The 23643-nt window shown below is 52.7% G+C and overlaps 1 protein-coding gene across 2 annotated transcripts in view; it reads left to right on the forward strand.

Moving 5' to 3' along the window:
* The first annotated feature begins 4588 nt into the window (after nt 1-4588).
* SHANK2 (SH3 and multiple ankyrin repeat domains 2) overlaps nt 4589-23643 on the forward strand; it is a 560095-nt gene continuing 541040 nt past the window's right edge. Inside the window, exon 1 of one of the 2 annotated variants that reach the window (XM_043452087.1) lies at nt 4589-4975. The gene's annotated coding sequence lies outside the window, so the exon portion shown is untranslated. Of the gene's footprint in view, nt 5368-23643 lie in introns of both variants that reach the window. The other variant, XM_043452088.1, reaches the window with a different exon arrangement.

Genomic DNA, 23643 nt, shown 5'->3' on the forward strand with positions numbered 1-23643 from the left:
GGCAGATTCCTTACCACTAGTGCCTCCTGGGAAGCCAGGAGACAAGGCCAAGTCCACCCAGTTAGTAACTGTTAGTAATAGTCCCTGTTCTTAACCACAACCCGATACCTGCCTTTATTGATTCTAGTTTTTTTCATTCTCTTCAGACAATGTTTAGTTTTCCGCCCTCTGAGTCTCACAAAGTTCTCATTATATTTGTCTTGGTACTTATTTTTCCCTTTAGTTCTGTTGATTCCAAGAATGTCATTGGTTTCTATTTCCAACTGCTTATTGTTCATAAACAGAAAAGTTACAAGTTTCCTATCGTCCCCTTACTAAACTCTTTCATGAGCTTTCAGTTTATTTCCTTAGATTTTTCATCTAGAAAATCATGGCACCTCCCCAAATGGTAAGTTTCCCTCCCTTTTCAAATAGGTATATTTGTTATTTCATTCCCTTATCCCATTGCATTGGCAAACGCTCCTAGAGAAATACTAAGTGCTGGTTATGTTAGCAAGCTCTCATATCTTATTCCTGAATCAAATGAAAGTGATTCAGTGTTTAACACTGAACATCACCCTGGTTTTAGCTTGATATTTAAAACAGGACAATATCAAAACAGTCTCAAACAATTCATTTTTGTTTACTAAGAAGTTTTGTTTGATCAAACATATCTCCTAATAGATTTCCTTAGAGTGAAACCTTCCAGCCACATGGGAATAAACCTCACTTAATCATATTGTGTTGTTTCTCCAGAACCCTGCTGCATTCCGTCTGTAGATAATTTAAAAGGTTTTGCCTAAGTTGCCTGCTTGCCGAGCAAACCCCAAGAGCCTCTGAGCCGGTTACAGGGGGACCTTCCGACAGGCTTCATTTCCCAGTAACAGCCTCCGGCAGCTCCAGCTGTTGTGCGTGGGGCCAGTCCCCTTCTCCTTCAGGGGACCTTCCCTGGCCTCCTGCTGCCTCCGGGCGGATCTCAACTGTCCCTTTGGGCTTCACCTTCAGGGACACCTCACGGGATCACAGACAGAGTTCACTTTGTTTGGGGTTTCCCCTGAAAGCTTTTTCTGGGAGAAGGACTTAGATGAGAGATGCTGTATTTGAGAGTGGGTACCTGGAATCAGTAGTGAGGGCATCAAGATAGGGAGACACAGAAGAAGAAACCCCCAAATAAAGGGGTTTTGTTGAGGTCTCTGCCGTAAGCATGGGAGGCCCCAATGGCACCTCTTAGAGGCCTCAGTGTCCCCGGCAGGACTGGTCACTCTCCGGGGAAGGCAGAGACTCTCCACCTCCAATCTCCCAGGATGCTTCCGGGAAGGCTGAGCACTGCCCCCTCACCCCCAGGGCCATGTAACTCCTGCAAGCTTCAGGCTGCTCTGGTGCCTGCAGGAGGCCAGGCAAATGTGCTACAGCAGAAAGCAGGAAGACGCAGGCCTGGAGGAAAGCCTTTGTCCCCTTGCCCATGGCTCCCCCATCCTCCAGTCCAGCAGGAAAAGCTTCTGACCAGCCTCTCTCACCATCGCAGGTTCCAAGGGGAGCCAACTCCTCCTGGGTGCCTGGCACGTGAGCAGCCCCGACTCTCTGTTCAGACATCAGTCCCAGGAGCCTTTTCAAAACAAGTCCATGGAAAACAACTTCGTGGAAAATTAAAGGAGAGTAATAAAACTCCTAGTTGAGATACAGAGGGTTGCATGGGAGGCATGTTGGCAGGGGAGTTAAGGGATGTGCAAGATCTGGGTATATACTTATAGTATCGTGTTGTGTGACCCAGCTAGAAATTGTCATGAAATTACAAAGAAAGGAATGAGTGGTCCAATATTTGATGTGGGGGGAACATGAGGAAAGTAGATCTCTTGTTATAGTGGAAAACACAGGGAAGAAAATTGCAGAAGTGTGGGAGTCTAGCAGGGATGGGGGAATGGGGAAATCGCGCTGGCTGGAGCACCTGCCTTTACCTGGCTCTGCCTGCGTCTTCTCCGTGATTCCCATAACTTCTTGGCCCCTAGTTTAAGCTGGAGGGTTCAGCTAGTTCCTTCTCACCTGGGCAGCCTAAGACCTCTTCTCTGAAGAAGGATGCTGGCCTGCAACATCCCAAAGCCAGGAACTTCTCCAAGCGAGGGACAGACCAGGCCTGCTGCTGAATGCAATGAGCATCTGGGTTAATCAAAGCCACAAAATATTTATAATGTTTTTCCCCGGACAGAGGAGCTGGGTGATTTCGCATCTCTTCACGGTACGATGCCCCAGTTTCTAGTTCTCTGTAAAGCAGTTACTCTTTCTGGGAAATCCTGGCCTGCCTCATGCTCAGGGGCACAACCCAGAAATATGGTGACTGAGAGTCAGATGCTTCACGTTTTACAGGGAAAAAAGAAGCGCTCAGAGGTGGAAAATGTCGCATCTTCCATTCACACATCATCAGACGTGTTGGGGGTGGGGGTGGGGTCCAGGAAAAGACAGCTTCCAGAAACAAAAACAGACAGTCCTGACACCAAAAAGAGACAGAATGACTTCCCTTTTCCTACCCTGAGATGGAGCTAAGGTGCTCTGAGACGTGACCATGCTGGGTCCACCAGAAAGAAGACCGCTTTGATCCGGGATGTCTAGGGGGCAAACCACTGGCAGGCCCCGGCTCTCCAGGGCTGAGGGTGCCCCCGACGTGTTCCCGGGGCACTGAGGAGTGAGGAAACGCACCACTGCATGGTTTTTGGGTCCCCAGTCTTCTCACAAGAGAAGCCTGGAAGGACGTTGTCTCATCCATGCAGGGCTGAACTGGATACTGAAATGGACACAGAGAAACTGGGACGAAACTGTCCTTAAAATGCCAGAAGATGTGGCTCACACAGAGCCCTCTTGTCAAGCAACAAACAGATCAGAAGGGCTGGAGGGGGTGGCCGACAGGTGCCCGGTGGGGTGGACAGGCGGGTGGAGGCCTGGGCCCCCAGGGAAGTGTTTCTTCAACACAGATGGGTTCTGGCGGTGACCCCCTCTGTGATAACAGCCACTTCCTCTGCCATCTGCAGGGTGGTTCTAGAAATCTGGACAGGAGCTTTTAGGGGCCAGGAATCTGATTGGGGGGAGTGATATTGTAGGAACTTGAGTTATAGTTGTAGGGCAAAAACGCCGTTTAAAATATTTATTTTATTTTATGTTGAAGGGTTTCCCAGGTGGTGCTAACGGTAAAGAACTTGCCTACCAGCGCAGGAGACTCAAGAGACACAGGTTTGATCCCTAGGTCTGGAAGATGCCTTTGAGTAGGAAATGGCAACCCACTCCAGTATTTTCGCCTGGGAAATCCCGTTGGCAGGAGAGCTTAGTGGGCTACAGTCTGTGGGGCCTGCAGAGAGTCAGACACAACTGAGCGGCTAACACACCGAGTTGATTAAGTTGGGTTAGTTTCACGTGTACATGAAAGTGATACAGTGCTACACATACATGGATCTATTCTTTTTCAAATTCTTTTGCCACATAATTATTACAGAATACTTATCAGAGTTCCCTGTGCTACACAGCAGGTCCTTGTTATCTATTTTAAATACAGTAGTGGCAAACACCAGAAACATGTTTTATTTGGGATCTGGGGGGGACGGGTGGAAGAAAGCCCTCCCCCCACCCCCTCACCCCCTCACTGCCTGTAAACCACTTCCCAGAAGACCCACCACTGAGGAACCCAGAGAACAGAAGGTTCTGCCAACCACCGCCCCCCACCCCATGCCCGTCCCCTGCTTCCAGGTGGAAAACACTCCACCGCCAGGATCCTGCCAGGCCTTCATTCTTCCCGTTTGAAGGATCATTATTATTGGATTGATTGCCTCCTTTATTCATTCAGTAAATATTTTATTAGATCTCATGCTTAAGGGCGCAGAGGAGAGAAAGGAGTTTGCATCCGGCAGCTGCCCTAAAGGACTGCCAGTATTTTACCCCCATGTGTCCTGAACTATCAGGCCCTAAACACAACTTTTTTTTTTTTTTTTAAATCTAAGTGCTTTTAAAGACTTCTTTGAAATGTGGGACAATTACGCAAGCAGGAAAAAAAAAGATATCTAGAGCAAATATTTAACTTTGCCTTAGGTATGTTGAAGTCACTGGCCCATGCAGATCTCTCAGGCATGTCCTATAAAATTGACTTAAAATATATATATACACGTATATATTCTTCACGGGGAGACGTGCATTGAGGCTTTGTATAGGGGAAGGCTTGCTGAACGTCACAGCCCAGACTCTGGTGTTTGCCAACCACCCACCGCCCTCGCCCCAGACGCGCATGCTTTGGCGGCCGGAAATGCTTTCTCTTGGCAGAATTCTGGCAATCTCAGGACCCAGAAACCTCCCTGGCGTCCTCAGAGACAGGTGGAGTGACCAGTGAATTATCAGAGTCTTGAGAAAAGTTATAAGCCGATGGCTCTGACCCCCAGGTTGGGAGGAGTAAAGCCACCTTCCCAGCTCGGAGCGGGGAGCGGGGAGCGGGGGGCGGGGGGGGGGCAGGGGCTTAGGACACCCGCCTTGGGGTTTTGGCAAACCCAGCGCTGCCGGGGTCCTGGATAATCACAGAATTCCCCGGAGGGTGCCTCCTTTGAGCCGCGGGCTTTAATTCCCCGAGCCGGGATGGCTGGAAGGGCCGCGGGCCGAGGCGCGGGTCGGCCCGCCCGGAACGGAGGCGCCCATCCAGGCGGGCGGCGGCGCGCTGCCCAGGCACAAAGTTTGCATCTGCCCCGCAAACCCTCGGAGGTGCGGGCGGTTCTGCATTTCCGAGCCCTGTAAACAGAAAACGCTCCCGAGCCGGAGCCGGCCGAGCAGAAGGAACCGGGCTTTACAAAATCCAGGGACGTTCAGGTCCGCTGGCTTTCACCGGTTGGGGGGGCGGCGAGCCACGCAGCCCGGGGCGGGGCGGGGCGGCGGGCGGAGGCGGCCCCGGGCGCCCGCCGGCCCCCGGTTGCTACAACAGACCCCGCACGCCGCGGCCGAGTCGCCACCGCGGGCTGCAGCTGGACAGGGCCAGGTGGGGACGGGCCGACTGACCTCGGCGGGGCGGGAGGAGACCCCGGGAGAGGGGCGCACGTGAGTCTCGGGCCGCGCGCGTCCTTTGGCGCCAAGGGGACCCCTCCCCCACCCTCGCTGGCCCCGACCGCTCGCGGCCGGCCGGGGGAGGGGCTGTCCGGCAGCCCTGGCCCGGAGCCCCCAACCCGGCTTCCGTGCGGGGCGGGGCCGCGGCGTCCCCCCACCCCCCTACCCGGACACCTGAGCGGCGGCGGCGGCGGCGGCTCCCGCGCTCCGGCCAGCCGAGGCTCGGCGTAGCTCCGGAGCCCGCGGCCGAGCCCGGAGAGCGCAGACGCCCGCCCTTCCCTGGGGGCTCCGACCCGCCCGGACTCCCGGAGCCGCGCCCCGAGCCAGGTGAGGCGGAGGCGGCGGGGGGTGGGGTGGGGGCGTCGCGGGGCGCTGCGGTTGCAGGGTGGGGGTGGCGGGGGCACCGTGTGCGGCCGCGAAGGACAGTGGCTGGTCCCTTGGGAGCCCGGCCGTGGGGATAGCTGCCCTTTGGGTGCTTCTGGCTTCCAGGAGCACCAGCCACTGGGTAAGCGCGGTCCTGGACTCACAGAGGCTGAGGGTGGGGGGTTGGGAAAGGGTCCTTTGAGTCCTGGTGGGACTCACTTCTCTATAGAGACATCCCCACCCAGCCGCCCCCACCGTTTCGTTCGGGACTAGGGGTCGATTTAAACTGCTTTGGAAGCGGCGTGGGGGCAGAGCGCAGGAGCACCCTCTTCGTCCCCCGCGCCCATGAACCCCCTTCACCTCTAGCGCCTCCCCTTGGGGCACCGCAGATGTACCTACCTCCGCCTCTTGCCCGGGGTCTCCTTGCCTTAGGTCGCCGCCCACTGGCGCGGGTACCTGGGCCCGCCTGCCCGGCTGTGGAACTGGCACGGGGCCGCCAGAGGGCGCGCGGGGGGCGGGGACCCGTGCCGCGGTCGCAAGGTCCCCGGAGACCCTGCGTCGGCTACCCCGGCCCCGCACCGGCTCCCAGAGCCCCCATCCAGGTGCGCGCGGCTGGAGCAGCGGGCTCGGCGAGGCCGGGGCCGGTGCACCTGGCGCAGGCCCGGGAGTCGTGGATGGACCCCGGGACCCCTGGGGTCGAGCAGAACCCCCGCCAGATGCCTGGCCTCTGCCCGCCGCGCGCCCCAGCCGGGTTGGGGGGCCCGACTGAGGCAGGTGAGTGGCCCCCCTTGCTCCGCCGTCGCCGCCCGTGAATTATGCAGGAGGCTGGCACCGGCGCGCTCGAGTTGCTCAAGTTTCCCTGGCAACTTTCGCCCGGGCATCCCTCCCCGGCTGCCGGGCAGCTCCGCCCGCGCAGCGCCGTGGCCCTGGCGCCTCCGCAAGGTGTCCGGGGCGCGGGGGGCGCCTGGAGACCGCGACCGCGCACTCGCCGCCTGAGTTGGGGCCGCTGGATTTTGCGAGCAGGTATGATCCTGGTGGAGGGTCTTGCGGCCTCTGACCGGAGGATGGGGGGCCGAGGTGGACCTGGCCCCAGTGTTCGGAAGGTGCCGGGGACGGGGTGGACCTCGCCGCCGGAGTTCGGAGGCTGCTGGACCGCGGCGCGCCTCCTCCCGCGCCTAGGTGCGCCCACACGGCACGGGATGGGAGGGTGGGCGCGTTGGAGAGGTCAGTGTTTCCGTGGGGCTGGGGGCGTCCGAAGGGGGCGAGGCCGCTTCTGGTGACGGTGGGCTTTCAGGCGGAGGTTTTAAAGCGACCCTGGGCGGCTAGATCTGAGAAGTCGCTTGGGCCCCCAGATGGGAGCTCAGCCCGGGGTACCTGGGGGCCCCGGTGGGCGGCAGCTATGGGCACGGTCCCAGGGATCCTCAGAGACCTTCCGAAAATAAAGTGGTTCCCATGTGGAAGTTCGAGGTAGTAAATTGGATAGTTTCGTGACCTCTTTTTGTTTGAAACTCAAGTTCCAAGCTTAATGAGGTCAACCTGCTAATTAAATTAAGCACCAAGAAGCAGGGAGGTAATTTCGGAAGTCGTCCGCGGAGGGATGGCTGCGGCTCGGTCTCTGCCTGGGACTTGCCCTCGGCTCGGCCGACTCGGCCTCAGGGAGAGCCCGTGGGTGCTGGGTCCCGCCTCCATCCCAGTGTCGGTGGCCGCGCTCAGTAATCCTTCCTGACCACCTGATCCGCGCTTGGGGGGCTTCAGGGTGTCCTGAAGAGCCCCCGGAGGTGGCTGCTTTTGGAGACCTGAGTTTTCAAACCACTTGTCTGCAATAACAAAGATGCTATTTGATGAAAAGGTTGCACATCTGTGTGCCTGGAACTTTGTACCCACTGAGGGCTTGGCAGTGATTAAATGGGGAAGGTCAATGTGGCTGTTCAGTCACTAAATCATGTCTGACTCTGTGTCCCCATGGCCTGCAGCACACCAGGCTTTGCTGTCCTCCACTGTCTTCTGGGTGTGTGTGTGTGTGTGTGTGTGTGTGTGTGTGTGTGTGTGTGTGTGTGTGTGTGTGTGTGTGTGTGTGTGCGCGCGCCACTGTCTTCTGGGGGTGTGTGTGTGTGTGCGTGTGCCACTGTCTTCTGGGGGGTGTGTGTGTGTGAGTCGCTTATTTGTGTCCGACTCTTTGTGACCCCATGGACTATAGCCCGCCAGGGTCCTCTGTCCATCGGGATTCTCCAGGCAAGACTCTTTGCGATCCCACAGACTGTTTCTGTTCATGGAATTCTCCAGGCAAGAATACTGGAGTGGATTGCCCTTCCCTTCTCCAGGGGAACTTCCCAACCCAGGATTAGAACCCTGGTCTCCTGCATTGCAGGCAGATCTTTACCATTTGAGCTACAGGGAACTCTACTATTTTCTGGAGTTTGCTCAAATTCTTGTCCGGTTGAGTCAGTGATGTTATCTAACCACCTCATCCTCTGCCACTGCCTTGCCCTAAGGGGGATTTAGAGGTGGTAGCATGGACCTTTGCCCAGGAAGTCACAGTATCCTTGAGGAGGCCAGAGGACGACCCTGTCTTAATAGGAATTAGGCCACTTTGCAAGTGGCTGGATGTAAAACTCCTGGGGCGCAGGCTTCTCCTGGAAGCCGGTTCCATTATTGTGCAGGGGAATTTCTGCTTTTCCAAGAAGAAAGAATTGACTGGAAAGCTGGTGCTTCTTTGGGCTCCCTTGGAAGAGGCTGTAATTCTTCTGGAATCAAAAGGAGTCCTTGACGAATGAAGTGATTTTACCTATAAAGGTGCTTGCCTGTGGGCGCTGTTGACAGCACTTGGCTGCTCCGAACAAATTAGATCCCTCTGGGGGATGGGGGAGGGAAGGGAATCTTTCTGCCTCCTGGCTCCCAGCACAATTGCTTTAGAAAGCCCTATTCATATGCACGTGTGATTCCCAGAGGTTTTCCTTCTTTCGTTTTTCTGAAGTGCTTGGGGCTGTGGGCACACCCCGCTTACTGGCATCTAGGGGTCACTGTGGGCAGGTGATTTGGTCCAAGCCTCTGGGGGACCCCGTGTAGGAGAAGCCCTGGACTGTGGGGTCAGGTATGAGGCGTGCCACCAGGAGGAGGAGGAAGGCACTCCAAGATAGCGCTGCATTTTGTATTTCATCAGTGATGGGGAAAAGGAGGGAAGAAAAAGCTTGAAATAAGAAAAAGGTGCGGGGAGTTGACCAGCATGCAGGAAAACAGTAGTCACACTGACTTTTATGGAAAAATGATTCTTTATCTTACGCCCTCTATTTCCAGATGGTAGAGTCCTGGCGTCCTTGTCACCTCGGGTGAGTGCAGGAGGCTTTTCCAAAGTGGGGCTCAGCTTGGGAGGTGCTGAGGGAATTGCGGGGCACCTTCGGTGTGGACCCCAGCCCCTGGTTGCTGAGCTCCGATCCCCAGGTTTCCAGCTCCTCCTGGTAAACCCAAGGCCAGCTTGGCGACATGCTTTCAGACCTGGAGTCAGTCGCTGCTCCTGGCGTCGGGGGTGGACGGAGTGTGTGGCTGGAAAAGCCTGGGGAAAAGTACCAGCACAGTCTCCCTGCGCCTCACACTGTCCCGAGCCCCAGGGAGGGAACATTTAGGATCTTCCAAGTCACCCCCGGGGCCAGTTTATTGAATCCTCTGCTTTGTGGGAAGCACTAGATTGAGGAGGAAAACACCCCAAACAAAGGTCCGATTGTTTTAGTCTTGGAAGCCCCCTCGCCCTCACCTGGGACTGTCTGGGTGAAGGGCTCAGAGCCAGGCCAGGGGACCCTTGTGACCTGGCGTTGACCCGCCCACCCGGATAAGGGGCTGGGCATTCATTCAGAGGTGGTCTAGGTTATACTGCCTTTTCTCTGTGTCTTGCAGACATGAGCCCATCAAATAGTCATCTGGGGGCCTGGAGCTGGGCGAAGGGGGCCGCCCCAGAGGTTGCAGGCTGGAGGGGAGATGTGAGGGGTCGTACAGTTAGTGCTGGCGGCACAGGAGCTGTGATGGAGGTGACTGTCGGGTGCTGTAGGGCGCAGAAAGTGTCCCCAGCCCAGTCTGGGAAAGGAAGGCGAGGGGGATCCAAGAACACCTGGACGAGGCCCAGGGTGTCAGATCATGTCGCTGGGATGCCCTGGGACCTGGCAGGAATGTTCTGGTTCTTATTCTGGCCGTTTCTTCCCTTCTGCCCACCTGGCTGTAGGTGACCTCATCCAAGTTTCCTGAAACTCCAGGAAGAGAAGGACTTCCCTGGTGGCCCAGTGGATAAGACTCCACTCTTCGCTGAAGGGATGCAGGTTCAGTCCCTGGTTGGGGAGCTAAGATGCCGCATGCCTCGGGGCCCAATATCTGGAACATAAAGCAGAAACAGTATTGTTGTGTCGTCAGTCATTAAGTCGTGTCCCACCCCGTGGACTGCAGCACGCCAGGCCTCCCTGTCCCGCACTGCCTCCCAGAGTTTGCTCAAACTCATGTCCATCAAGTCGGTGAAGCTATCCAACCTTCTCATCCTCTGTCGTCCCCTTCTCCTCCTGCCCTCAATCTTGCCCAGCCTAAGGGTCTTTTCCAATGAGCTGGCTCTTCCCATCCGGTGGCCTAAGTATTAGAATTTCAGCTTCAGCATTGTAACCAATTCAATAAAGTTTTAAAAAAATGGTCCACATCAAAAAAAAAAAAAAAAAAACCCTCCATAAAGAGATTGGTGCAACCGGTTATTCCCATTTTACAGATCAGGAGCCTGAAGCCCAGAGGAGTGAAGCCACTTGCCCCAGACCACCCGGCAAGGGAATATGGGAGCTGGGGTTGCACCAGGCAGCCTAGAAGAGCCCAGCCCTAAGCCCCCACACTGCACACGTCACCCAGAGGGAAAGCTCATCCCATTAGAAGTTTATTTTTCTTGTTCCTATGGTGTGAGAAAAACTGTAGCCAGCAAGTGAAAACCAGAGTTTCTGATCACACTTCCTGATGTGATAGACCTTTTTATTTTTTCTTTGAAAGCAGATACAAGAAATGCTTTGAAGGGGCTCAAAATGTTGCTGTCACTGGCTCCCGTGGCCATTCTGAAGTGGGTCTCTGGGCGGCAAGGATGCATCCAGCACAGGCCTGGCCACCAGTGAAGGGGCTTCCAGTCTTGGTGGAAGGGGAAGGGAGCCCGCTTCCCCACCTGGGCCGGCTCGGGGCCAGTGCGCTGGGTCAGAGCTGACGGATGTGCCCCGGGATGGGCCAGCTGAGGCTCCTGTCACCTCCTGGGGAGGGGGTAGTGGCAGAAGCCAGTGCAGCGAGGGGCGGGACAGGGCTTGGAAACAGTCCTGGGGAGGTTTCCAGAATGCTTCCTTTGACTCTCAGGACTGAATGGAAGCCACAGGCTCCAGAGGTCAAAGCTGCCGAGTTCCTCCGTCCCTTCCTTCCTCTCCCTCCCACCTCTCTCTCCCCCTTCCGTCCTTCCTTCCTTTGCAAAGGGTGTCGAGCTTGGTCTGGGGAGTAAACACTGACATTTGGAAAGGAACTGTTCCCTAACTTTAACCATATCTCTGCAGCCTAAAGTGTGACTTGATACCCACCTTTTCTTGACCGGTAACTGAGGGCCTATAGGGGATGTTCTTTGCTAGTCTCCTTTCCTGAATTTATACCCCCTGCTTCCTTCCCCGAGGCATTTTACCCTGATGTCATAGACTTATTTTTGTTGTTCAGTCACTAACTTGTATCCAACTCTCTGCAACCCCATGGACTGCAGCATGCCAGGCTTCCCTGTCCTTTGCCATTTCCGAGTTTGTTCAGATTCATGTCCATTGAGTAAATGATGCTGACTGTCTCATCCTATGCACCCCTCTTCTCCTTGCCTTCAATCTTTCCCAGCATCAGGGTCTTTTCCAGTGAGTCGGCTCTTTGCATCAGGTGGCCAAAGTATTGGAGCTTCAGCTTCAGCATCAGTCCTTCCAATGAATATTCAAGGTTGATTTCCTTTAGGACTGACTGGTTTGATCTCCCTGTTGTCCAAGGGACTCCCACGAGTCCCCTCCAGCTTATGGGTCTTTATGCTTGTTGGTCTCTTATTAACTGATCAAGCGTAGTTCTCTGCAAGGAAAATATCCATACATTGACTTTAAAATCCTGTGACCTCAAGCTACTAAGTATTAAAAGAAAAAAAAAATCCCTTTTGGATTGAGAAAGCCCTGCGATCAAGCAATGTAAGTACATTGCAGATTTTTAGAAATGGAAAATGTTCCTGGAAATGCCTCTCTTAGCGATCAGGAGGTGGGTGTTTCAGGTGCTTGAATTAAAGCCTTTGTTAGGGGTTTGGGAGTCTGCTCCCCGCAAGATTCAGTGAGGGCTGGAAGGCCCTTGGCAGGTAAAAGATGGGAGGGGCTGCTGGGGAAAGGGGGGTGTCCCAGGCCTTGCTGTGACAGGGTGATTTCGGGGAAGACTGATTCTCTTTAGACTGGGCCCCTTGGAAAGTGTTCCACTTTGGAGCCCCCGCAGGGGAGGAGAAGACTCAGCCCAGCCCTCCCGGTTCTGGCGGGTGGTTCCCCCGGGGATGGGGTGACACCTGGGTGACCGAAGCGGCACGGGATACCACCTGCTGCTCCGCGCGGGCCAGGCCCCGTGGACAGGGAGTCCTGCCCCAAACTGTGCTCACTCAGGGCTCCACCCAGGTCAGGGCTCATCGTCCCGGCCAGGTGGGGAGCGGCTCCCCCCGGGACCCTTCCCGGGGCTCTCAGGGGCCCGTGGTGTGGCTAGAGCCTGGCGAAGGGCAGGTCGGAGCTGCAGGACCGTGGCCCTCCAGACTGGGTCTCAGGAGGGGCCCAGGGAGAGGGTCACACCTGCTGGGGCCCAGCTTGGAGGAGGGAAGCAAGCCCTGGAATCTTCCTGGGAATTCTGGGCCCCCTGCCCTGCGGAGGAGGCAGGCTGGGTGAGTGGTGGAGGGGTGCTTCTGCCCGCTGGACCGCGCCCCTCAAAGCCCTGGGCACAGCGGCTCGTTTCTCGGGATTTTCCTGATCCCTGCCCCCATCACCCTGGACGGGGGTCTGGCAAACTATTGCATTGGCCTGTGCTGCGTGGGGGACCCGTCACCAGGCAGGCAGGTCGCCAGGAAAGGACCAGGTCTTGCTTCTCTGTTGCCCAGGGTTGGGAGGGCACCGGTTCAGAGTAGCCCTTGTCACATGGCTGGATGGCATCAGTGGGTCCAGACTTCCCCTCCCACCTGGGTGTTCAGCTCCCAGGCAGACCACTGGCCCGCTCTTTCTTGGCCTCACCCTGAGGGTTCAGACCAGAGGACAGTCTGGCCGCTCCCTGCCACCCGCCTCCAGGATGCCGGGTCGTGGCAGGTGGCTCGTGGATTTACATCCACCCGGACGACCGCCGGGGTGCTCACAAAGCTGGCGCCTGGGGAAGGGGGGTAACCTTCAGCTGTGGTTAAATGGTTTTGTTGTTGAACCTGGAGTCCAGGTGAAGCTGGGGGTGGAATTCCTGAAGACGGCTGTGGTGAGCCTGGTGTGTGTGGTTAATGATTCTCCAGACATGGGGTGGTAATTGGCACGCTCTGGGTTTCCAAGGGTTTCAAGGCTTCTTGGCTTTCCGTAGGGAAATGGTCCAAAACCGCGTCGGGGGGCTGCCTGGCGTGGGTGTGTCCTGATTCTTCGGGGTCCTTCTGGGCATGTCCTGGGCCGGTGAGTAACGGCAGAGGTGTCTGGATTCTGCTGTCTCTTCATCAGCCTGTTTCTGATGAGGGTCTTTGGGTTGAGGGGGGTGGACACCCACTCAGGCCAGGGTCAGGGGTGTGTTAGGGGATCCAGGCTGTCACTGCAGGGCCAGACGGGCTCCCAGAGTCGTCTTTCCCTCCGTCTCTCTTCCTTGGTGGCCCATCTTGATGACTTTACGTTGTGAAAAGCAGGGATATATGTGTACCTATGGCTGATTCACATTGAGGTTTGACAGAAAGCAACAACATTCTGTAAGCAATTATCCTTCAATAAATAAATAAAAAAAAAATCAGGGTAACAGTGAGTGTGTGAGCCCGCAGGGCTCCACGTGTGGACACAACCCGTCCTTGATGCAGTCCCGAGAAGTGGGCACTTATGTCCTCACGCCCATTCTCCGGGGAAGTAAACCAAGGAAGAGGGAGCCAACCTGGCTGCCAGGACCTGGGCCAGGCAGCCGTCCACTCCATGGTGCAGAATTAGGGACCCTCCCTTCCCTCGACTCTACACATGGACATCACCAGATGGTCAGTGTGGAATCAGATTGATTATATTCTTTGTAGCCGAAGATGGAGAAGCTCTATACAGTCAGCAAAAACAAGACCTGGAACTGACTGTGGCTCAGATCATCAGCTCTTTATTGCAAAATTCAGGCTCAAATTGAAAAAAGTAAAGAAAACCACTAGGCCATTCAGCTATGACCTAAATCAAATCCCTTATGATTATACAGTGCAGGTGATGGATAGATTCAAGGGACTCGATCTGGTAGACAGAGTGCCTGAAGAACTATGGATAGAGGTTTGTGACATCATATAGGAGGTGATGACCAAAACCATCCCCAAGCAAAAGAAATGCAAGAAGACAAAGTGGTTGTCTGAGCAGGCCTTCAAATAGCTAAGAAAAGAAGAGCAGTGAAAAAGCAAAGGAGAAAGGGAAAGGTATACCTAAGTGAATGCAGAGTTCCAGAGAATAGCAAGGAGAAATAAGAAAGTCTTCTTAAGTGACCAGTGCAAAGAAATAAAGGAAAACAATAGAATGGGGAAGACTAGAGATTTCTTTAAGAAAACTGGAGATACCAAGGGAACATTTCATGCAAAGATGGGCACAATAAAGGACAGAAATGCTATGGACCTAACAGAAGCAGAAGATATTAAGAAGAGGTGGCAAGAATACACAGAAGAGCTATACAAAAAAGCTCTTAATGACCCAGATGACCATAATGGTGCAGTCACTCACCTAGAGCGAGACATCCGGGAGTGTGAAGTCACGTGGGCTGTAGGAAGCATCACTATGAACAAAAAGCTAGTGGAGGTGGTGGAATTCCAGCTGAGCTATTTCAAATCTTAAAAAAATGATGCTGTAAAAGTGCTGCACTCATTATACCAGCGAATTTGGAAAACTCAGCAGTGGCCACAGGACTGGAAAATGTCAGTTTTCATTCCAGTCCCAAAGAAAGGCAATCCCAAATAATGCTCAAACTACCGCACGATTGTGCTCTTTTCACACACTAGCAAAGTGATGGTCAAAATCTTACAATCGAGGCTTCAACGGCATGTGAACTGAGAACATCCAGATATACAAGCTAGATTTAGAACAGACAGAGGAACCAGAGATCAAATTGCCAACATATGCTGAATCATAGAAAAAACAAAGGAATTCCAAAAAAATATCTACTTCTGCTTCACTGACTAGGTTAAAGCCTTTGACTGTGGATCACAACAAACTGTGAAATATTCTTAATGAGATGAGAATATCAGACCACATCACCTGCTTCCTGAGAAATCTGTAGGCAGTACAAGAAGCAACAGCAGACTGGAACTGGACATGGAACAGCAGACTGGTTTTAAATTGGGAAAGGAGTACGTCAGGCTGTATATTGTCACCCTATTTATTTAACTTATATGCAGAGTACATCATGCAAAATGCTGGGATGGATGAATCACAAGCTGGAATCAAGATTGCTAGGAGAAATATCAGTAACCTCAAATATGCAGATGATAACCACTTTAATGGCAGAAAGTGAAGAGGAATTAAAGAGCCTCTTGATGAAGGTGAAAGGAGAGTAAAAAAGCTGGTTTAAAACTCAACATTCAAAAAACTATGATCATGACATCTAGTCCCACCACTTCATGGCAAGCAGATGGGGGAAATTGCTGGAAAATGATGGAAACTGTCAGATTTCATTTTCTTGGGCTCCAAAATCAATGTGGACAGTGATTGCAACCATGAAATTAAAAGATGCTTGCTCCTTGGAAGAAAAGCTGTGACAAACCTAGACAGTGTATCAAAAAGCAGAGACACCACTTCCTGACAAAGGTCTGTGTAGTCAATGCCAGGGTTCTGCCAGTAGTCATGTGTGGATGTGAGAGTTGGACCATAAAGAAGGCTGAGCACTGAAAAGTCGATGCTTTAGAACTGTGGTGCTGTAGAAGACTCTTGAGAGTCCCTTGGACTGCAAGGAGATCAAACCAGTCCATCCTAAAGGAAATCAACCCTGAATATTCATTGGAAGGTCTGATGCTGAAGCTGAAGTTGCAGTCCTTTGGCCGCCTGATGTGAAGAGCTTACTCTTTGGAAAAGACCCTGATGCTGGGAAGATTGAGGGCAAGAGGAGAGCGGGTGACAGGATGAAACGGTTGGATGGCTTTCCTGACTCAGTGAACAAGAGTTTGAGCAAGCTCTGGGAGGTAATGAAGGAAAGAGAAGCCTGGCGTGCTGCAGTCCACGGGGTCACAAAGAGTCGGACACGACTCAGCGACTGAACGATGACAACAGGCCTTCACACCCCCTGTCGTCTTAGGGATGATGCCCAAGCTTCCCTTGCTGCTCCTTGCAGGATGAATGCAGCAGGGTAGCACAGGGCTTCTCAAACGTTTGGTCTGAGGATTCTACTCCCCTCTTTGAAGAGTTTTAGGGACCCCCTGAGAGGTTTTTGTTTATGTGCGTTGTATCTATGGATGTGTATCCTATTAGAAGGGCTTCCCAGGTGGGGCTGGTGGTTAGGAACCTGCCTGCCAGTGCAGGAGATGTAAGAGATGCAGGTTCATTCCCTGGGTTGGGAAGATCTCCTGGAGGAGGGTATGTCAACCCAGTCCAGTATTCTTGCCTGGAGAATCCCATGGACAGAGGAGCCTGGCGGACTGCGGTCTGTAGAGTCGCAAAGAGTTGGACATGACTGAAGCGACTTACATGCACACACACATACTGTTAGAAATTTAAAAAGATAACTTAAAGATATTTAACAGTGCATTTAAAAATGACAGTAGCTAAACCCATGTATGTTAATGTAATGAATGTCTTTTTATGAAAAACAAAAACAAACAATAGCTGTTTTTCAAAACAAGCTAAGACAATGAGAAGTGTGGCATTGATCCAGAAGGTCATCAGGTAGTCCCCACCCCATGGGACGGGCCTGCTGGTGGTGGGATGTGGGCTCAGCCAGGCCAGAGCTGGTTCGGTCCACAGCTGCAGTTGTATCTCTTTTTCGACCCTATGGATAGCCTCATGCCAGGCTCCTCTGTCCATGGGATTCTCCAGGCAAGAATACTGCAGTGGGTTGCCATTTCCTCCTCCCAGGGATCTTCCCGACCCAGGGATCGAACTGCATCGGCAGGCAGGTTCTTTACCTCTGAGCCACCCGGAAGGCTAGATGGTGTGGCGGTGACATTTGGGAGCCAGGCAGTTCCTTAGGCGAGAAGACTGTGTCTTGATCCCAGAGGGGGACTGCGTGCAGCGGAATGGGTGGATGGAGGCAGCTGGGGGCCGGGGCAGCCCCCGGGAGGGAGGCCGACTTCATCCGAGAGGAGAGATCGTCCCACACGTCTGCCTTTGCAGCCTGGGTGCCTCTGTGTCTCCGTGTTGCCCAGGCGCCCTGGCCGGAACCCTCCGCACACCGTTGGGTGGGGGTGGTGAGAAGGCGCCCTGGGTCTGGCTCCTGGTCTCGGGGGAGCCTCTAGCCGCCCACCATCACTGTGCTGACCGTGGCAGGCGCCATGCGGATGCCCTCCGTCAGGCTGGAGAGGCTCTCTTTTCTTTGCTGAGTGTTTATGTCATGAAGTGGCGCTGTGTTTTCTCAAATGCCTTTTCTGTATCTCTTGGGATGATCAGCTGCATTTTGTCCTTTATTCTATTAATGTGGTGTCTTACATTAATTGATTTTTTTTGATGTTAAGCCAATTTTGCATTCTTGGGATAAATCCCACTTAGTCATGGTTTATAATCCTTTTGGTAAGCTGCCAGATTCGGTTTTCTAGAATTTTGCTGAGCTTCTTTGTGTGTATGTGCATAAGAGTTTGTCGTTGTCTTGGGATGGTATCACGGTAATATAGGCCTCATAAAATTATTGGGGTGTATTCTCGTCTACTTTTTGGAGGAATTTGAAATGAGTTGATATTCTTTTTGTTTTTTTAAATTGAAGTATAGTTGATTTATGTACCGCCAAGTGATTCAGCTATACATATGTATAAATCCTTTTTTGGTATTTTTTCCATATATATGTATAGTTTATCACAGGATATTGTATGTAGTTCCTGTGCCGTGCAATATATGTGTAGATGGATCATGCTCAGTCGTGTCTCTTTGCGACCGCATGGACTGTAGCCCGCCGGGCTGCTCTGTCCATGGGATTTTCCAGGCCAGAGTAATGGAACAGGCTGCCATGTCCTCCTCCAAGGGATCTTCCCGACCCAGAGATCAAACTCGACTCTCCTGTGTCTCCTGCATCGGCAGGTGGGTGCTTGCCCCTGAGCCACCTGGGAGGGCCTTGTTATCCATTCTATATCTACTAGTCTGCGTCTGCTCACCCAAGCCCTGAGTCCCATCTCCCTTCCTTCCCCAGCCGCTGCAACCTCAAGTCTGTTGTTTCTGTCTGTGCATCTGTTTTTGTTTCATCGACAGATTCGTTTGTGCCATATTGTAGATTCCACATGTACGTGATCTCATGTGATACTTGTCTTTCTCTGCTTCACTTAGTGTGATAACCGCCAGGTCCATCCATGTGCGGCACATGGCATTATTTCATTCTTTTTATGGCTGAGCGATATTCTATTGTATGTATGTACCACATCGTCCATCTATTCCTCTGTCAGCGGGCACTTAGGTTGCATAGTGTCTTGGCTGTTATGAACAGTGCTGCTGTGATAGGAGGGCCTGTATGTTTTTGAGAAATTAATTCTTTCAATGTTTGGTAGAATTCACCAGTGAGGCCGCCTGGGCCTGAGCTTCTCTGTGTGAAGTTTTGAGTCTGTTAACTGCTCCCTGCCTGGTTTGCCTGTGCCCAGGTCTTCCGTTTCTTCTTGAGTCCTGGCGGTTGGCTTGCATTTTGCTGAAACTGTCTGATCCCTCTCAGCATCTAACTCATTGTCCCTCGGTTGTTCATAGCGTTCCCTTGTCTTCTTTTGTGTTCCCGTGAGGCTGGTAAAGTGCCCCCCCTTCATTTCTGAGTTCGGTGATTTAAGCGTTTCCCCCTCCTGATCACTCTAAATGAACAGTTTGTCAATTTTATTGACTTTTTCCAAGAACCAGCTTGGGTCTCATTCATTTTTTTGCTCTGTTTTTCTACGTTGGTTTTCACTAGTTTCCACCCTCACGTTTATGACTGCCTCCTTTCTGCTTGCTCAGTGTTATCTGTAGCCGGAGGAGACAAACGATGAGAAGAGGGTTGGCAGAGAGGCACCTCCGTGGTCCAGCGGGGAAGGAGAGCCTGGTGAGGGGCTTGGGATGGAGGTGGGTAGGGTGAGCCTCCCTGAGATGCCGCACTTGAGCACTGACTTGAAGGAGGAGAGGGAAGCCGTGAGTGAGAAGTAAGGATGGAAATCGATGTGGAAAGCACTGTTTTGCACTTAACATTTTTAAGTTGGACTAAGACGAATGTAACATACAATTTACCATCTTAACTACATTAAGATGCTCACTCACCATCTCCTCCTCCAGCCCCGGGCCCCTGCCATCCTGTGGTTCTGGAGAAGACTCTCGAGAGTCCCTTGGACTGCAAGGAGATCAAACCAGTCCATCCGAAAGGAGATCAGTCCTGAATAGTCATTGAAAGGACTGATGCTGAAGCTGAAACTCGAATACTTTGACTACCTGATGTGAAGAGCTGACCCATTTGAAAAGACCCCGATGCTGGGAAAGATTGAGGGCAGGAGGAGAAGGGGACGACAGAGGATGAGATGGTTGGATGGCATCACTGACTCAATGGACATGAGTTTGAGCAAGCTCTGGGAGATGGTGAAGGACGGGGAAGCCTGGCGTGCTGCAGTCCATGGGGTTACAAAGAGGTGGACACGACTGAGCGACTGAACTGACTCACTGACTGAACCCTGTTAAGCCCACAACTCAGTGGCATTAAGAGCATTCACACTGTCATACGACCATCACACCACCCGTCTCCAGAGCCTTCCATCGTCCCAGACTGACGCTGTGTCCCCATAAACACTCACCGCCTGTCTCCTCCCTCAGCCCCTGGCCCCCTCCATCCTGCTGCCTGTCTCTGTGGGTTTGATGACTGTAGGTCCTCATAGAAGTGAAAACACAGATCACTTGTCCTTCTGCGTCTGGCTTATTTCACTGGGCATAGTGTCCTCAAGGTTCATTCATGGGGTGGCTTGTGTCCGAATTTCCTTCCTTTTTAAGGCTCAATAATCCTGGTGGCTCGGGTGAAAAATCCACTTGCCATACAGGAGACTCGGGTTTGATCCTTGGGTGGGAAAGATCCCCAGGAGAAGGGAATAGCAATGCACTCCAATATTCCTGCCTGGGAAATCCCATGGACAGAAGAGCCTGGCGGGCTACAGTCCATGGGGCCGCAAAGAGTCAGATGGGACTGAGCGACCGGGCAACAGCAAGCACCTTCCACTGTGCGGATGGACCACGCTTTGTGTATCGGTTCCTCGGTCCATGGACACTCAGCTGCATCCACCTTTTGGCCGTTGTGAGTGAAGGTGGAGATTCAAGCCCCTCCTTTCAGAAGGCATGTTTTAAAGCGATGAGCAGCCCAAGGCCCGTCTGCTCTCAGGATGGCGAAGCTGAGCCTCTCACCACTCTCCTCAGCCAGATGACTCTCCCACGGGAAGACGCCCATCCTTCCTCCTGAGTGTCTCCATACGGCGGGAGTGACTTCATACGCTGGAGAAATCCCATGTCCAGTGTTCCCATCCCCAGGGAGGAAAGGTGCTTCTGCCTGGGAGTCTGGGTCTCCCCTCTGTGGGTTTGTCCAGGACCAGGACAGGCCCGAGGAGGGCGCCGGGCCAGAGCGTAGCGAGGGCGGGAATGCCTCCTGCATGATTCGCTCATTCACTTCATTGGTCAGTTGCTAAGTCGTGTCCAACTCTGTGACCCCATGGACTGCAGCACGCCAGGCTTCCCTGTCCTCCACCACCTACTGGAGTTTGCTCAAACTCATGTCCGTTGAGTCAGTGATGCCATCCAACCATCTCATCCTCTATCGTCCCCTTCTCCTCCTGCCCTCAATCTTCCCCAGCATCAGGGTCTTTTCCAGTGAGTGGGCTCTTTGCGTCAGGTGGCCAAAGGATTGGAGCTTCAGCCTCAGCATCAGTCCTTCCCGTGAATATTCAGGGTTGATCTCCTTTAGGATGGACTGGTTTCATCTCCTTGCAGTCCACGGAACTCTAAAGAGCCTTCTCCAGCACCACAGTTCGAAAGCATCAGTTCTTCGGCGCTCAGCCTTCTTGATGGTCCAGCTCTCACATGTGCACATGACTATTGGAAAAACCATGGCTTTGACCAGACGGATTCATTCACCGACTCTGTGCCTTCTGATGTCCCAGGATTTCTCTGTTCTGAGTCATTCTGCGCCCGTTGCGTGGGACATGCTCCTCTGCTGTCTCCTGATCAGTTCTGTGCGTTGCTTTGCATGCGTGTGTTATTTCTTCCGTGAGGACTTAGCCCTTGTGTCCGTTGTGGATCCAGTTTGTCCGTTTCGGCACAGGAGGACCTGCCCCCTTCCCTGCTGGCTTTGCCCCGCCCCCCTGTCGTGGCTCCAGCTCCCGGAGTCCTTTTGGGGATTGCTTTTCTATCGATCTGGCTCCAAGTCCAGCGTGTGTGTTTACAGTCCCTCTGAAGGAAGCTTTGATGCTTGGCGGTATGATCTCCTTTAGACCGCACACAGCCACGTTGCAAATCATTCCCTTTTGTGGTTGAGAGAAGGAGTCCATTCAGAGGGATGGGTCAGCTCAGGGCTCCCCATCAGGGAGGATCAAGCTTAGACAGGCTGGACCCCCCTGGGCTCAGCCAGTCCACGTGATGCTGGAGCGCTGAGCCAGTGTCTTATCTTCTGCATCTGGGACCGTTGCCTCCTGGACGAGATACCTAGGTCGGCGCCAATCAGCTCTGTTCGTTCAGGATGGTGGTGCCAGCCCCATGGAGCTATGGAGCCCTTGAAACGTGGCTAGTGCCACAAGTTGAAATGTCAGTATTTTACATGTTTTGGATTCCAAAAAATATATTATAAATATTCATTTCAACTGGTTTTCTTTTTTTTTTTTTTCTGAAACATGACTACTCGGAAATTGAAAATTACATTTGTGGCCTCAATTCTGTTGCTGCCTGCATGGATTTGTAGCATCCCTCACTGCGGGCTGGGATCGGCTTCCTTTTTTCTTTGTCCCCTGTCTCCCCACCCCCTCAAGTGCCTCCTGCTTCCACCTGTCATCCCACTGTCTTTTTCTCAGATGGAACCCCCTTTCTGCAGAGGTGATTCCTGGGTTTAGCAGTAGGACTTCATTGGAGGAACAGGGAAGAGGTGAGAACTTCTGTTTTGTCAGCTTTCTACTCCAGGGTGGGCTCAGTCCCACCTCTCAGAGAAACTGGGGGCGGAGGGGACCCCAGAATTAACTAGGATGGATCAGGATTCCAGAATGCTGGTGCTGGGGGGGCCCAGGCCCAGCCTTTGGGAGAACACTGGGCCTCAGAAAGGAGAAGGGACCTAGCCAGGTCCCAGTAGGTTTCCTGCAGGACCCCTGACCCCCAGGGCTGAGCGGCTTCCCCTAAACCTTGAGGCCCTTGTGGGCTAGTGTAGATGCTCCACCCAGACCAGGCCCAGTGAAGTAGCTTTTGAGGTTTATTCTCAAAACAACCCCGAAACACCTGGATTCTTACCGGAAATGTCTGGGAACAGTATTATTATTATCTAACAGCGACTGCTGTCTCTGGACAGAACAGGATTATTTTTATGTAACATTCATTGCTGCCCCCGCACGCACGGACAGTTTCCTGGCCTCCGCTGGCGTGTCCGCACAGTACTTAGGCCGCCGGGGTGTGCAGTCACCTGAAACGCCTGGGAGATTCCCCAGTAAAACATAACCCGTGCTTGGCTGTGGGGTCACTGACCTGTGGGAAGGAGGGGTGGTCTGGGACTTTTCCAGAAGACAGGAAATACCTCCAGGGTAACGGACCACTCAGCCAGCTCCACGATGCTCCACATCTTGAGGCAAAAATGATTTCTTTGCCGGGCTTACTTAATTACATCGTAATAAATAGGGCATGAAATGGTACGGACCTAACAGAAATGGTATGGACGTAACAGAAGCAGAAGATAGTAAGAAGAGGTGGCAAGAATACACAGAAGAACTGTACAAAAAAGATCTTCACGACCCAGGTAATCATGATGGTGTGATCACTCACCTAGAGCCAGACATCCTGAAAGTGAAGTCAAATGGGCCTTAGGAAGCATCACTACGAACAAAGCTAGTGGAGGTGATGGAATTCCAGTTGAGCTATTTCAAATCCTAAAAGATGATGCTGTGAAAGTGCTACACTCAATATGCCAGCAACTTTGGAAAACTCAGCAGTGGCCACAGGACTGGAAAAGGTCAGTGTTCCTTCCAATCCCAAAGAAAGGCAATACCAAAGAATGCTCAAACTACCGCACAATTGCACTCATCTCACACGCTAGTAAAGTAATGCTCAAAATTCTCCAAGCCAGGCTTCAGCAATACATGAACCCTGAACTTCCAGATGTTCAAGCTGGTTTTAGAAAATGCAGAGGAACCAGAGATCAAATTGCCAATATCTGCTGGATCATCAAAAAAGCAAGAGAGTTCCAGAGAAACATCTATTTCTGCTTTATTGCTTACGCCAAAGCCTTCGACTGTGTGGATCACAATAAACTGTGGAAAATTCTTCAAGAGATGGGAATACCGGACCACCTGACCTGCCTCTTGAGAAACCTGTATGCAGGTCAGGAAGCAACAGTTAGAACTGGACATGGAACAACAGACTGGTTCCAAATAGGAAAATGAGTAAGCAAGGCTGTATATTGTCACCCTGCTTATTTAACTTAAATGCAGAGTACATCATGAGAAACGCTGGGCTGGAGGAAGCACAAGCTTGAATCAAGATTGCTGGGAGAAATATCAATAATCTCAGATATGCAGATGACACCACCCTTATGGCAGAAAGCAAAGAAGAACTAAAGAACCTCTTGATGAAAGTGAAAGAGGAGAGTGAAAAAGTTGGCTTAAAGCTCAATATTCAGAAAACTAAGATCATGGCGTCTGGTCCCATCACTTCATGGCAA

Source organism: Cervus canadensis, chromosome 29 (genome assembly GCF_019320065.1).
Source record: "Cervus canadensis isolate Bull #8, Minnesota chromosome 29, ASM1932006v1, whole genome shotgun sequence".
NCBI lineage: Eukaryota > Metazoa > Chordata > Mammalia > Artiodactyla > Cervidae > Cervus > Cervus canadensis.